At 46.2% G+C, this 15,893-nt stretch overlaps 1 pseudogene; it reads right to left on the reverse strand.

Annotated features, from left to right (window-relative positions):
* Nucleotides 1-10,718: 10,718 nt before the first annotated feature.
* On the reverse strand, nt 10,719-11,132 carry LOC130031963 (small nuclear ribonucleoprotein E-like; annotated as a pseudogene).
* Nucleotides 11,133-15,893: the final 4,761 nt, after the last annotated feature.

Here is a 15,893-nt window from a genome sequence, read left to right on the forward strand (position 1 = left end):
GATGAGACATTAAGGAAAGATTCACAGGACTGGGGAGAAAAACTAATGGTCTGTACACATATTTTTTCATTCAGGAGAGCTGAGTTTAAGCGCCAGCACTATATGGTTCCCTATGAATATGAGGAGTAACCCTGAGCACAGAGCCAGGAGCAGGCCCTGAGCACTTCCAGGTATGGCTCCAAAAACAAAAAGAGAAAAGGAGGGAAAGATTCACAAAGTGAGGAAACTAGCCAGAAAATTTGGTAGAGCAACAGAGCCAGCAAGGACAGCTGGTACCAAGACCATGCCTAGCATTCCTGAAGCCTCGGAGAAGAACAAGGAAGTATTATAGAGGAAGCAGAGGGTCTAGGAAAGGGAGAATAGAACACAGGACAGAGATGCGCAGATAGTCCATGGGACTTCAAAGGCTTACGTGTGGTGGGATCACCGTGGAGTTTCATGTAAAGAATGACACGTGGAGTCTCACACTGAGGAAATCCAGCTGCTGGCTATGGCCATGGGAGGCGACCAGTTCAGAGGTTCTGACTGTTATCTGGACTAGAGATGGAGGTGACATGAGTCAGGTAAGAAGAGGCTAGACTTATAATGAAATTGCACCACAAGATCTGTTGATCAATTTGTTGTGGGTGGAAAAAAATACAGGAGTCAGGGTTGACTTCCAACTACTGGAGGGATGAAATGGTCACTTAGTGACATGCAAAGGTTACAATTCACATGTCCTTGAAAGGTCAACAGTATGTGACAGAATGTGGGAATGAAGGATAGATCCAGTACCATGCTTTAGTATGGCATGAGTAGTGGGCTAAAGCAGTTTGAGTCTGGCCCCTATTGCCATGGTCCTGCCATGGTATCCTGGACACAATAAGATGCAGAGGAAAGGGTGTTCCTTCTGATTGCAGCCCATCAGGAGCCCATGACTTCCTGTGACTTTCTGAGAGCTGTACCAAATTCCTGTTCACTGAAAACTGGGGAGATACATGTGTGGGATATTAAGAAACATAATGGTGGAATAATAAATACCTAAAGGCATGGAGACAAAGAACATGAGAACTGGCATACAGTAGGAACCAGGCCATGTGAGGAGACTGAGGAATAGGACAGAGAGGGTCAATGTCTATGGGGGAGGGAAGTGTTCAACTGGGAAAAGGAGGAATGCTAAAAGGTGGTAAAGTGTTATGTGTGAAAACCCATCAGCAACAGTACTGTAAATCACACAGCAAAAAATATTTTTAAAATGTGCCTCTTGTAAGAGCAGGGTGGGAAGCAAATGAGTTGGGGGTGGCACTGGAAGTGGAGGGAAGTGAACACTGGTGACAGAATTCACTATCACTATCACCCTTTTGTTCAGTAATGTCTCCATTCGTCCTTGCCATGTGCTAGAGTAGCCCAATGACATATCGGGGGCTCCTTCAGGATCAGGAGAATGAGGACCATTCATTGTTACTGTTTTTGACATATCGAGTTCGCCACAGTTAGTTTGTCAGGCTCTGCCGTGTGGGAGGGATACTCTTGGTAGCTTCCCAGGCTCTCCGAGAAGGATGGAAGCTTTTGGGGTAGCCTCTAATCACCTTTACAGGTATTACTAGTCAGGCATAGAGGCGGGTATGATACTCTCAGTAGCCTGCCGGGTTCTCTGAGAGTGAGAACTGGAGAAAAAGAGGTCTTCCGGGAGCTTGGTTTTAGAGTCTCTGGATCGTGGCCGTTGATGGGGTTACATGGCAGTTGGTGGGTATAATTGTCTAGCTTCTTGAAGGTGGGGGAGCTGGGTGGAGGTGGCCCAGTCCCGAACCGAGCAGGCTTCGAGATCTCAGCCCCGGGTCCCGCACACCTGGGTTCCTCTGCCGGTTCCTGGCCCAAGTGTGTGGAGAGTGGTCTCAGCATGGCTTTGGCTGGGTCTCGAGGTCTTCAGCTGTCGGGGCTCTGCTCGGGGCAGAGAGGGAAACTCAACCCGCCCTCCTCCAAGAGACCCCAGTGAGGACAGCCAGGTGCAGGGACAGGAGACTCTGCCTTGTTCTCTTCCGGGAGCGTGGTTTTAGAGTATAAATGACAGAATTCATTTTTAAAAATTAGATGCCTGAAACCCAATCATGAATAACTTTGTAATTTCATGGTGTCTAAATTTTAAAAAATGGGGAGATAGTATCCCTTGCTTTTGACAAAGGAAATGACACAAATGGGCAAGGATGTCTGAGACGACAAAGCCAAATTGAGACTAAAGAACATCAGACCCTTGCCTTATCTGTGCCAACTAATAGGCAACTCGATTTGGAAATTACTAATGACCAGCAAAGATAAACAAAGAAACTTGCTTCGAGAAACGGTCTCTCACAATAGAAAAAGAAATATAAACAAAACTCAAAGAACTTACTTCATATGAAATATTGCCTAAGATCTGGAAGAAAAGTAGTGAAGCTTGCTGGATTACCAAACACAAGACAAAACAAAAAACTCAAAGAACCCAGGACCCAAAGAACAGTCATTGATAAGGATTAGAAAGAGTTGAAATATAAGCTAGTGTATTTTAAGAAAGACAATGAGAAAATTATCAAAAACATTACAGAGATAAATGCTATAAAACTACTAAGTATGAGAATAAAGGGATAAAAATCCCACTAGGGCCACAAAGAAATCACGGTGAGGAAGTCATTCAAATAGAAGAGGGAATGGATAAAGTTGCTGAAAGGAAGAAAGATGTTCATTGCCTGTCCTGCACTAGCCAGGAGCACAGTGTGACTTGCAGTAGGCACAGGCTGGCAGGCTGAGCAGCAGCTGGTGCACGCAGGGGTTATCTGTGAAGTCACACAACAGTCCAGGCTGAGGGGCAGTGATTACATGCAGGGGGTGAGGTGTTGAGAAGTGGTGGCTAGAGATGTGAAATGTTTACCCTATTCAGGGTGCTCCTTGCAATGACCTGGTTCACTGAACTTGCTCGTCAGGTAGGGGGACCCATTTAGCAATGGGTTCTAGGAAGCAAAATATATATATAACCTGAAAAGGGGTTCCTCTGTTGTAAGCCCTTTTTCTAGCCCCCAAACTCTGAAGGCTGAACTCCCTCAGAAGAGAAGAAACTTCAACAGAAACAAAAGATTTTGGTAGAACTGAAAGAAGACCACCAAAAGTTCCAAGTTCTATTCTCTCAACGACAGCCTAGCAACAGACTCTTATTTACATAGAAATCCTTCTAGCCAGGCAGATCAGAAAAGTTATAAACCTATATATTTACCTTCTATTGAGTTTTTATATATCCCACATCCACTTCATTTCTGTCATTTCTGATTATAGTTTTTCTCATTTCAACTCTCATATTTTCTTGTGTTTTGCTCTCTGTGTCATCATATCTCTGAGCTTTACAGCTTTGCAGGTGTCAATAAAGCCATTCACTGAGCACTTTTAGAGCTGGCTGGTACTGGTAGAACACTCTGTGTTATTCTCACTCATGAGCTTGGTGGGCTTCTATGCGTCTTCCCTGTTGTGTTTGCTGAACTCCTGCCATACTCAGGGCAAATCCTTGCCCATCTTCACCCAGAGACAGAAAGTTTAATATGAGGAATGTGAGATGTGATGAGAGCAGCTGTCAGGAGCTGTGGAGTCAGCTTGCTGTTTGGCATAGGTCAGGCTTGGAGACTGCTTTAACTCAGCTGAAGGGAGGGGAATCTGTTTCCCCTCCCCCAAAAGCTCTCAGGGATGTCAGCTGGAGGGTTAACCTAACCTGGAAGGGTGGAGGAGGAAGCAAAAGGTATTTGAAGGTGAGTGTTGATGTTTAAATCCAGATTAACAAAAACAGGCTGCACATTCCATTTCTGGGGTCAACCACATCCAGCCTGAGAGGGGGAATTCTTTTACTTTGTGGAGTTCTCTTTCTCTCTCTCTCATCCTAGTTCTCTTTCTCTTTCTCTTTCTCATCCTCCCTTTCTGTCTTTCTCCCTCTCCCTCTCTCTTTCTGTCTTCCCCCTCTCCCTGCTCTACTTTCTAAATAAAATTTATTTAATTCACTATTGGTATTCTGTTCTGAAATTTTGTGTGTGTGTGTGAGAATAAGCAATGAACCTGGACATCTGGGCAAAGGCTTAGACTGAGTTTTTTTTCCCAGTGAGTAACATAACTTTGCTCCAGCCACTTGGTGGCTCAAGCAGGAGAGCAGCAGCATTCTTTCTCTATTGTGACTCTACCTCCCCACTCTCTGACTCCCCACTGGCCCTCATGTTAGCAACATCATCTGGGTTCACCTTCAGAGACTTGGTCATCAGAGTCCTTCTCCCCTGGGATGGGGTTGCTATAGCTACAGACACGCTTGGTGGTAGGGGGCGGGAGGGAAGGGATTGTGGGTCACATGACGGTAAAACAGTCTCACTCATTAAGAAATACCAGCACAAGCACTTCATGGCTTTTTCTGTTGCTCTGGAGTTTTATGCTGTGGTGTGCTGCTTAAGTAGAGGGTGTTTCTAATGAAAACTGTGATTGCTTTTTATTACTCTCCTTGTAAGAGTATCCAATCAAGATACACTCGTAATGTAGAGCTGGATGAAGTGTGTTCAAAACCATCATAGAATGTAAGACTCAGTCAGCAATAAGGATGCTTGCCATGAAGGAGGCATTTTTCAGGGATGCAGACAGAGCATCTTTGCCCTTGATTTATCCTGGAGGATCAAAGAGACTGACCATAGCAGCAGCTCTTAAGCAGATGCTCCTCAGATTTTGTGAACAAAATTATATTCTTTGGACATTCATTAGAGTTTAATTAAGGGTAAAAAATAATCTTAGGTCTCAAAGACCTAAGGAAATGAAGATATGTGCTTGAAAATTGCTGAAAGATCTTGAAAGTTCTTGTCATGGGGAGAAAGCTTTATAGTTGTGTATGGTGATGGATGCTAACTAGTCTTACTGGGGGACCGTTGCTCATTGTGAGGAAGATGGAGTCTGAAGGGGGAGCATTGGCAATGAGTTTTTGGAAGGAACAAAACAAAGAGACAATCTCCAGAAAAACAATTACCCTGTTACAATTCCAAAATCCTTCTGAGATGCAGGAGTTCAGACCCGATAAGACACTGACTGATCCCAACTCAAATGGAGAAGGCTGGGCCACTTCAGGAGAGGAGGAACTTCATTAAGAACATAGACCCTAGAGTAAGACAATGAAAGAAGGCTGCCAAAACCTCAGTCCTGGTTCTTTGACAACATCTGAAGAATAAACTCATCTTTGTGGGAAGTACCAAGCTAGAGAATAAGGGAAGTTTGGGAAAACTCTATAAAACCAGATTTGTAAAAGCAACAGTGTACAGTCTATTTTGTCAACATTTTATTTTATTTTATTTTATTGCTTTTTGGGTCACACTCGGCAATGCACAGGGGTTATTCCTGGCTAATGCACTCAGGAATTACTCCTGGCGGTGCTCAGGGAACCATATGGGATGCTGGGAATTGAACCTGGGTTGGCCGAATGCAAGGCAAATGTCACTGTGCTATTGCTTCAGCTCCTGTCAACATTTTAAAGTCATTTACCCGAGTTCGATTCCTCCGCCCCTCTCAGAGAGCCCGGCAAGCTACCGAGAGTATCTCGCCCGCACAGCAGAGCCTGGCAAGCTCCCCGTGACGTATTCGATATGCCAGACACAGTAACAACAAAGTCTCCAATGGAGACGTTACTGGGCCCGCTCGAGCAAATCGATGATCAACGGGAGGGCCTTTACCTTTTATTTTTACCTTTAAACATTTTAAAAAATCTTAAGCAATGTGGTTTACAAACTAGTTTCCAGTAGGAAGCACATTTTATTCTTGTTTCTTTTCTTTTCTTTTATCTTTCTTTCTTTCTTGGGGTGGGGGTTGATGCTATTCTCTCTCTCTCTCTCTCTCTCTCTCTTCTCATTTTTAAAATAAAAGCACTTTGATTCACTGTCTTCTGATTTATCTTTTTCTGTGAGAGTAGACGACAAGCCTGCCAAACTCAGGAGGTCAGGCTGACTTTACTTTTCCTGCAAAGATCCAACCTTTGGTCTTGCCTGAGACCACTCCTCCCCCCAAAACCCTGGTCGTGGGGATAAGTTCCTATGCTATGTAGACCATGTAAGTTACAGGTGCCACATGACCGTCATGGGACAGGCGGGACCCTCAGGCTTTCACTGTGTAGATGCTTGTGCAGATTTTACTTGTCCCCTAAACCCTACATTCCCTGGGGAGATCAAATTGGATCAAGCAGGAAAGGAGGATAGTTGTTCTATCTCTGTAAGGGCGGTTACCATAAGTCTCCCCACATTCCCCACAGACAACAATTGCTGAATTGCAAATTCCACAAGTTTGGCACTTTATGTTACAATTTGTTGTAACTAATATAATGTATGTTAATTTTATTTTAATCAAAAGTTAATACAAAAAAATAAAGATTGTTTGGGCTGCAGAGATAGTCCAGCAAGTAGGGTACTTGCCTTTCATGCAGGCAAACAGATTTGATCCCAATACCACATCTGGTTCCCTAATCCCTATCAGAAGCGACCTAAGTGCAGAGTACAGACAGGGAGAGAAAGAAAGAAAGAAAGAAAGAAAGAAAGAAAGAAAGAAAGAAAGGAAGGAAGGAAAGAAAGAGGAAGGGAAGGAGGGAAGGTGGAAGGAGGGGGGAGGGAGGGAAAGAAGGAAGAAAGGAAGGAAGGAAGGAAGGAAGGAAGGAAGGAAGGAAGGAGAGAGGGAGGGAGGGGGAAAGTAAGGAGTGGAGATTGTGACATTCTCATTACTTCTAATGGGCAATATTATGTTGATGAAGCTATTGCAAAAACACAATGAAATAGACAGGTAGTAGAAGACATTCAAATATTGTGGGTTGGGTTGTGAAGGTAAAATAAACTTACTAACCAACCAGGAATGATCCCTGTGTGAGGAGCCAGAGAGGGATCTGCTTAGCTACTTAAAAACATAATAATGTAGGTTAAATACCTTACATACTGCACTGTAGGCACCCGTAACGTCTCCATTGTGAGACTTGTTGTTACTGTTTTTGGTATATCGAATACATCACGAGTAGCTTGCCAGGCTTTGCCGTGTGGGTGGGATACATTCGGTAGCTTGCCGGGCTCTCTGAGAGGAATGTAGGAATCTAACCCGGGTCGGCTGCATGCAAGGCAAACACCCTACCCACTGTGCTATCTCTCCAGCCCAGCTTATATACATTAAGTTATAAACATAGGTTAAATATGCATTCATATATACATAAATATATGTCTACACATATTGTGAACATACACATGCTACATAACTGTAACACATGATTTATGCTATAGATATACGTAAGTGCTATATGTAACTATATGAAGCATATACATGCTATGTAAAACATTTTTTTCCGTTACTTGAAGCTTTAAAATTATAAATGAAATGTATTTTAAAAAATAAAAGGTTGCTTCTAAGAAAAAAAAGCGCAGAAAGGGTGATATGAGAGGACAGGTCAGGGACTGAGGAAGGGAAGACACATTGGGCAAACTGAACTCAGCTGTTCTTTCTGCTAGGCTGAAGGGTTGAACTCTGGAGGTTTGGAGGCTGGGGGCTGGAATATTGAAGGCTGGATTGTGGGAAGCTGGAGTAATGGTCAGCAGAACTCAGTCTGGGGAACTCTCCAAACTGTGATGACCACAGGCAAAGATTTAAATGAGAGGAGAGAAATTTTATTTTTTTCTAATTTTTAAAAAAATTTTTTATTGTTAAGTCTCCCTGTTAATGTAATTAAAGCAGTGGTTTGTTTCTTATAATTCTAGGTGGCATCTTTTTTTTTCCTTAAATTTTTATTAGTGAAACACCATGAGGTACAGTTGTAGACTTACAAATTTTTGTGCTTGGGTTTCAGTTATACAATGATCGAATACCCATCCCTCCACCAGTGCCCATTCTCCACCACCACCAGTCCCAGTATCCCTCCCACCCCCCTTCCCCCCATCCCACCCTACCACTGTGGCAGGACATTCCCTTTTGTTATCTCTGAGGAGAGAAATTTTAGAGAGGTGCTGAGGGAACTTATGGTTCCATGTGAATGTGTGAAGCTCCCTTAGTGAAGTTCCTTAGTGAAGCTCCCTCCGGGGAATCCTGCTGCTTCTGGTTCTGGATGTGTGATCAGAAGGATAAGAGTGACCTGCCCATAGTCAATAACTAGTTGATGCGGGGCTGCTTCCCTCGTGTCAGCTAGGGGCCAGCCATCACTCATGTGAAGGAGGCAGGGGGGACTATAAATGCTGAATGCTGTGTTATAAGGGCTCAGGGCAGGGGTCTGGGCCTTCCTGGGGCTGGGAAGCTGTCCCATCCTGACCTGGCCTAGAATCAGATCGCAACATCCCTGCCACTCCCTTCCCAGTGCCCCTCCTGCCTGGATCCTCTGATCCTCTGGTTGCACCAGGTCCTTTCTGCCCATCCTGCTGACACTAGTTCCTGGGGGAAGGGGTCTGGGACCTCATCTGTCCACCTGGCATCTAGGCCCAGCAGGGACCCGCACACTCAGGGAGGAGTAAGCCTGATGCTGGCCTTTCTCCTCCTCCAGCTTCTCTCCAGAGCACAGGCCCCAACACACTGCCCCCTCCCTCCTCACCCCCCAGCACAGGGGCTCAGAACTTCCCAGGCCCTGCCCTTCCTGCCTTATGGCATGGCATGACTGCATGGAGGGTTTGCAGGGGCAGGAGCCTTAGTCCAGTCATGCAGATAAATCGTCTCTTTTAAAAGCAGCCTAAGCAAGGGTTTACATGTTTTGAACATGTCTGTTAAGTGGGCATGTTGGATAGGATAGCCGGGTTTATCTTTAACCTAGCTAACGCAATCACTGGCATAGGCTCTGGGAAAGCTGAAGAGTAAGTAAAGGTGCAGAAACATAAAAGGAAAAGCGGCAGGCTGCAGCCCGAAAAGGGGAAAAGGAAGTCAAACTGGGTAATCCGAGTTAGCAGGTGAGGGCAGCAAGGAAGGAATAACCAGTCATGAGAAAACATGACCCTAGGGTCCTGGGAGGGAGCCAATCCAAAGCAGGAAGGTCTGAAGCCAAGTAAAGGGATAAAAGGGACGCTTGCAGGGATACAGGGTCGCCCTCTGTGCAGGGAACCCTGGTCAACCAGTATGTGTGCTGGCGTGAATAAAGAACCCCTTTGCTTGCACTTTGGCTGTCTTGTTCCTCAGATCGCAGACCCTAACAGTCTGAACATGTCCATAACATGCAGTTCATAAAAAAATGTGTCTTTGAGGGAAGATCTTGCAGGAAACATCCTTTTCCCAAGGTGCTGTCCGCTACCCCACCCCAAGCCCCCGAAATAATCTTTTTCCAGATTCTAATGATCCCCGAGTGCTGACAGACCTCAGAGCTGAGATACTGTGCATGCATACACACTCCCTATGCTACTCTCACTACGGATCCTGTTTCCAGATGCCTGATGCATCCACCCCAGGGGAGAGTGGCAGGCCCAGTATCCATCCTTAGGGTTCTACCAGCCCATCCCCTCCCTCCCCATCATGAGATCCCTGTGACAATGGTAGCATTCCTGTCTGTCATTTGCACAGGCACAGGGTAGCTGCTGCGGGTCAGACAGGTGTGGAACCCAGCCCCATAGCAATGCAGAGAGACAGGCACAGACTGGAAGCCAGGAGAGGAAGAAGCTTCCAGGTCCCCACCAGAGGCTGCAGGGCTCTTGGTGGGGCTACAGCAGGACCAGGTGGCTTCCTCAAGTCCCTGCTAACACCCTCATGTCGAGAGGGGCTCATGACTCCCCCTTGCAATCCTGTGTCCTCTGTAAAGCCTGAGAGATGGCCTGGGGCAGACCATCTTTCTAACTGCTGGCCAGGCATTCTGAGGCCTGGCCCAACTGCTGTGTCCCTTGTCTGGAGCTACAGAACCACACACCCATGTCATCCTACCACAGCCTCCGACTCACTCAGGGAGATCCCCTGGTTTACAACTAACCAATTCCAGTGGAGGTCCCCAGGTGAATTATGTGAAGTAAAGGGGAGAGAGGTGGTGGCCTCTAGAAGGGAACCTTTTGCTTTCTCTCTGTCCACCTCAGGAAGCAGCTGGTGACATCTAGGACAAATGGGGGTCAGCTATGAGCCATGCTCTCTGCAGGAAAGGAGAGTCGGACCTTGCCCAGACTTGTTGGGTCTGACGCTTTTGCCTCTCAGAAAAGAATTTTAGGAGGAGACAAACAATGGAAATGTAACAAGTTTATTGGTAGATAAAGGGAGGTAGGACAGAAGTTAGGTAAGATACTAAGGTATTCTCAAGAAAGACCACGGGAGGGGCTGGAGCGATAATATAGTATGTAGGGTGTTTGCCTTGCACATGACTGACTCAGGTTCGATTCCCAGCATCCCATATAGGCCTCTGAGCACGGCCAGGAGTAATTCCTGAGTGCAGAGCCAGGAGTAACCCCTGGGCATCACCAGGTGTGACCCAAAAAGCAAAAATAAATAAATAAATAAAGACCACGGGCTTCTCCAGAGTGTGTGTGTGTAGAGAGAGAGAGAGAGAGAGAGAGAGAGAGAGAGAGAGAGAGTAGAGAGAGAGAGAGAGTAGAGAGAGAGTAGAGAGAGAGAGGAGGAGAGAAAGAGAGACAAAGAGAGACAGAGAAACAGAGAGAAGAGATCCCAGAAATAATTTAAGCTTCTCCAAATCTTCAAAGACAGGAGAGAGCCCCTGTACATATCTCAGTGTTAAAGTAAGAAAGTACACATCTCAAGTGGGGAGATGCAGGCAACACGTGAGTGCGAGCGTTTATTGTCATCTAATATTAACATAACAGTGATCCAAACAATATGAACAAATGTTTTAAAACTACTTTCCCCAAAGAAACACCTAGAAAACAAACTGCAGCGCCTTCTCAACAATTTCTCACTTCACCCATGGTTTCTAGTTGGAGACACTCTGGAGGAGAGTGATATTATCTGCTTTTAGCATGATCCGACCCAGTTGTTTTCTTGATTCTGTTTTTTGAGTGAATCTTTTCTGCATAATCTAACATGAGGTTCATATGCTCATCAAAGCCAATGTTGCAGCCCTCTATCTGCATATTCACTTGCTCATAAAGCCACACCTTAATTCGAGATCTATTTTGCAAGTATCTGAAGATGAGGTTGATGGGCTGCACCATCACCTTTTGTACTTTCTGGTCCTGGCCACGGTATGCCATGGTTGTGAGTTCCAAGTTGGCTTTTATAGGGTTTCTCCCTACTTGCCCGTGTGGTGCTTTCTATCTAGATGAGAGTGTGTTGCTCCGGTAGTTGTCTAAGGAAGAGCTGGGAGCAGTTGATGGTCTTTGACATGCCTTTCCTGGCTTTTGTTCTTACTGGAGCTTCTCTCTGAAGAGGGAGGGAAGAAGGAGGGGAGGTGTGGTGTCCAGCCTTCTCTGAGTCTGTGCTGGAGCCAGCTTCATATTCATGCACCAGGATGGGGAGGGGTGACATGGAAAGGAGCAGACGTCCTGGGAATCTAGGACCACTTCCTGAATATTAACTTGAATCATTACAGCTATTTGGAATAAAGGAAAGATATTCTTGTTTTCAGAGTTGAAGCAGAGGGATACTTGGAGGAAGAAGTCAACACGGGGTTCTGGCTAGGGTTTCCTTATCTTTCTCTACTTGAGCCCTCAGCCCCTACTTCCTCAACCAACACTATCACCCACTCCTACCCAGGGCAGTGCCAACTTCCATGAAGTCTGACCCAGCAGTCTATACTCCATAGAGAAAATGCTCGTGTTCAATAATCTTTTGAAGCAATAAACATTTGTCACTAAGGAGCCCATGGTAATTCCTCACATCCTGCATCTGGGCTGAACCAGAAAATGCACGTCCTGAACTCAGGAGATCTCTGTTCCTCTAGGTATGAGGAAAGACTCGTTCAAAGCACCTGATTTTATTTAGGAGAGCCTTTGGTCCTGGTCTTCACAGATACTGGGGTCCAGGTCTCCTTCCAAGGTAGGAATTTGGGGTGGAGGGGGGATCTTTGGTCAGAATTCCTTCATTTCCCATCCCCTGTGCCCCAGACCCACTGTGAGCTTTCTCCACATCTCTCTGAACCTGGGAGTTGTTCTAGAACCTTGGGTTTTGTTTAAGTGCAGCATATGTAAGTGATTGTGTTTGTTTCAGTGGATATGTGACAGATAAATGGGGGGCAGGAGGGAGGGGAGTTCTTTCTTTATAAGGTTAACCCAGCCCGGGGCTACTCTGAGACTAGGCTTGAAGACCCATTCCTTCTGTTCCCCCAGACTCAGTTGGGACTTCCAGAGATGGGGGACTGGAGGATGGTCTCTCTGGAGGACCCAAGGATGGGAGAAGTGGGGGACAATGTCCCTGAGAGGTGTCTAGGTGAGCAATGAAAGATTTGGGAGCTATCACCTTATTTTATCAAGTTCCTGTAACCAATGCCTCATCTCCCCCACATTTAGCAGACTTAAGGAGACTCACAGTCAGGCCTATTAGAACAGAAGTATTGGGGCTGGAGCAATAGCACAGCAGGTAGGGCATTTGCCTTGCATGCGGCCGACGTGGGTATGATTCCCAGCATCACATATGGTCTGCTGAGCACCGCCAGGAGTAATTCCTGAGTGCAGAGCCAGAAGTAATCCCTGTGCATCACTGGGTGTTACGCAGAAAGAAAGAAAGAAAGAAAGAAAGAAAGAAAGGAAGAAAGAAAGAGAGAGAGAAAGAAAGAAAGAAAGAAAGAAAGAAAGAAAGAAAGAAAGAAAGAAAGAAAGAAAGAGAGAGAGAACAGAAAAGTATCTCTGCCCTTGAAGGGGACCTTGAGCCCCAGGACCAACCCCCCCCCCCACACACACACACACACAGCTGCCAGTGCCATCTGATCTGGACTGGAGAGGGCCTGGAGTCCAGCCTGCTTATCTGCTTCTTCAGATCAGGGCACCTTGAATCAAGGCCCAAGTCTTCCTCTAGGATGAGCCCCAGACATTTCCCTGGGGCTGCCTGTGTGGGACTAGCTGCAGAGATGGTGGCTGCAGAGACGGGATGACACAGCCTAGCATGGGTGCTTGGATGCCCGAGGAGAGAGGGGAACTTCTCTGAGATGAGGGGGTGGTGGAAAGGCAGCATTTGCCTACGTGCTTGCATGAAGACCCCACAGCCCCTTTCACTGGGATCTGGGGTGTCCTTCTGCTCCAGATCGACCTTCTGCTCAGCCAGCGTGGCTCTTGCTGGACACTCAGTGGTCTTGGGAAGGAGCCCTGCCCTCTATTCTTGTTGTCCTGGTCCTATAATTGGGAAAATGCTGTGTAGGGTGCACCGCTCTGTGGGGTGTTGTGGGGCTGAAATGGACTTGTAGCGAGCACAGGTATTCAGGTTCTTATCCTCAAGCACTCAAAATTGAAAGCAAGGTGTGAGGATGAAACTGATGCCATGACAAACTGCAGCTAACATTGAGTCTCAGCTAGGCCTCAGTTTCTGTTTCCCCAAAGCAGGACTTGCAGTTTCTGGTAGACTCCCAGTTGAGTAATTTGCCGAGATAAGGAATTGGGCAGTTGGGTCTGGCCAGTCATGAGGGGTCACTGTACCCTTCTTAGAAACTATTACTAACCATTTCCTAATTACTGACCACCACTGTAATAGGGACAATGCTGAAAACAGACCAGCATATAAATTGCCTCTTAACTCTGAACCCTACTATATAAACTGCTTGTGATTTGGAATTGGGGTCCTTGTCAAGACTCCACTGCATTGGATGAGACTTGGGCCCTAGCTTGAGCTAGTGCTGGCTTGGGCTAGTAATAAAGTTCCTTTGTTTTTGCATTATTGTGTGTGGACCTGGTCTCTCTGCAATTAGCGATCCGAAACTCGGGCACAGCAAAGGCACGAGAGAAGAAATGGCCATGTTCAGTAAAAGGCTTTACAGAGGGAAACAGAAAGGATGGGCAAGTAAGACAGGGTATCGCCAGATTATGGACAGGGTCTCCTAACACAGGATTCCGAAGAAGTACTTCTCCTCTTTTAGAACAAAGGTGAGTGTGTCAGTGTTTCTTTATTATATTACAGGAATGTGGGCCATTAAATTCGGGAAAGGCTGTGGGGACAATGATCTCCTGGTGACAGATCCAGCAGGGCCTCCCTCGGTCACCTGGACTATGGGACACCACTTAGGCCTGATTCCCCATCAGCTGATTCCTTTCTGCCAGGGCCACATTCCTGCTTTTGCCCTCCTGTTCCCCTTGTCTACCAGGTTAACACCGATCACCCCACTAAATGGGCAGCTGTAGAGGAAAACAATTAGACAAGCCACTTCTGCTGATGCTTATCCATAGATCTCAGCAAAAAGCTCTGTGACCAGTTTTTGCTTTCTAGTAAAGGCCAGCCCCTCTGCCCTGCTGCCCTTTCCCATGGCCAGAACATATCCAACACCCCAGATGTCCAGAACAGGGTTTCCCGGACACGTGATGTTGGTGGGTGGACTACTTCCAGCAAGGAAATGAGCTCAAGAAAAGTCAACATGGTTCCCTTATGTTCTGAGAAGAATGAAGATGGGGGCACAGCCCAAATCTAGGGCAGCTCCAGAAGTTGCCTTCTTTTCTGTTGTTTTGTTTTGGGGCCACTCTCAGCAGTGCTCAGATCCTAGCTCTGCACTCAGGGATTACTCCTGGCCATTCCCAGGGGACCAGTGACAGGGATCAAACCAGGTTGAGCATGTATAAGGCAAGTACCTTAACCCCTGTACTATATCTCCAGCCTTATTATTATTATTTTTAACATTTGTCACTTGGGTTTCTTTTTCTCTAAATATTACTTGTGTTATTTTTTGAATGTTCATAGCAGCTTTATTTTATTTTATTTTTTATTGAATCACAAAGTTGTTTCATGATTGGGTTTCAGTCATATAATGTTCCAACATTTGGTCATTCACCAGTGTAAATTTCTCACCACCAATGTCCCCAGTTTCCCTTTTGTGCCCCATCCTGCCTGCCTCTATGGCAGGCACTTTTCTCTTTCTCTCTCCCTTTCCCTCTCTCTCTCTCACCATTCTCTCTTCCTTTCCCTCTATCTCTCTCACCATTCTCTCTCTCTCTCTCTCTCTCTCTCTCTCTCTCTCTCTCTCTCTCTCTCTCTCTCTCTCTCTCTCTCCCGTCTTTTGGGAAAGGTATGTGTCTTTATCTACTTTCAGGTTTGTGTCTTTATCTACTTTCAACACTCAGTCACTGCCCAAAATGATCATTTCCGTCTATTATTGTTATACTGATCCCTTCACCTACCACACACTCTTGTGGCAAGCTTACAACCATTGACCAGTCCTTCTGTCCGACCTTATTTTTAAATTTTTATATACAATCTACTTCTAGCAGTGCTCAGTGGCCACACGGTACCACGACAGGATTTGGGACCTCATGCATGTTCTACTGCTTGCTTTCTCTCCCTGACACATTGAAGACAACATTTTGTTTGTTTGTTTGGGGGCCATGCCAGGTGGTGCTTGGGACTTACTCCTGGTTCTGTGCTCAGCGATAACTCCTGCAATGCAACATCCTGCCTGCTATACTAATATTCAATCATAGCAAACAACCTTTATGTATGAAACAAAACTGTTCACTCATGTGACTTGATTTGTGGTGGTCTCTATACTATTGCTGCTGCTGGGGAACTGAGCCTGAATATCCCTGTAGGGTGCAGCTTCTGTTCGTCTATGTAACTGTTGGGCCTTGGGCACTGTTGACTGGGCCTAGTCTTCCCCATGGAGGGACTCCCCAGGGCACCATCCCCCAGGGTCTGTCTGAGCAGCAGGTTCCGGACACCACTCTCTAGAATCTTCCTTTTCTGCATGAGACAGCCAGTGCATGAGTGTTGTTCTTGCCTGGTGCCCACTCTTCAAGATGCAGAGACACAGCAACAGCAGCAGCATTAGCGGGAGCAGCCTCAGGGGCGCAGCCTAGCACTGGGTGAAGCTGCTTTGCACCAGG

Source organism: Sorex fumeus, unplaced genomic scaffold, assembly GCF_029834395.1.
Source record: "Sorex fumeus unplaced genomic scaffold, SorFum_2.1 ptg000047l, whole genome shotgun sequence".
Classification (NCBI taxonomy): domain Eukaryota; kingdom Metazoa; phylum Chordata; class Mammalia; order Eulipotyphla; family Soricidae; genus Sorex; species Sorex fumeus.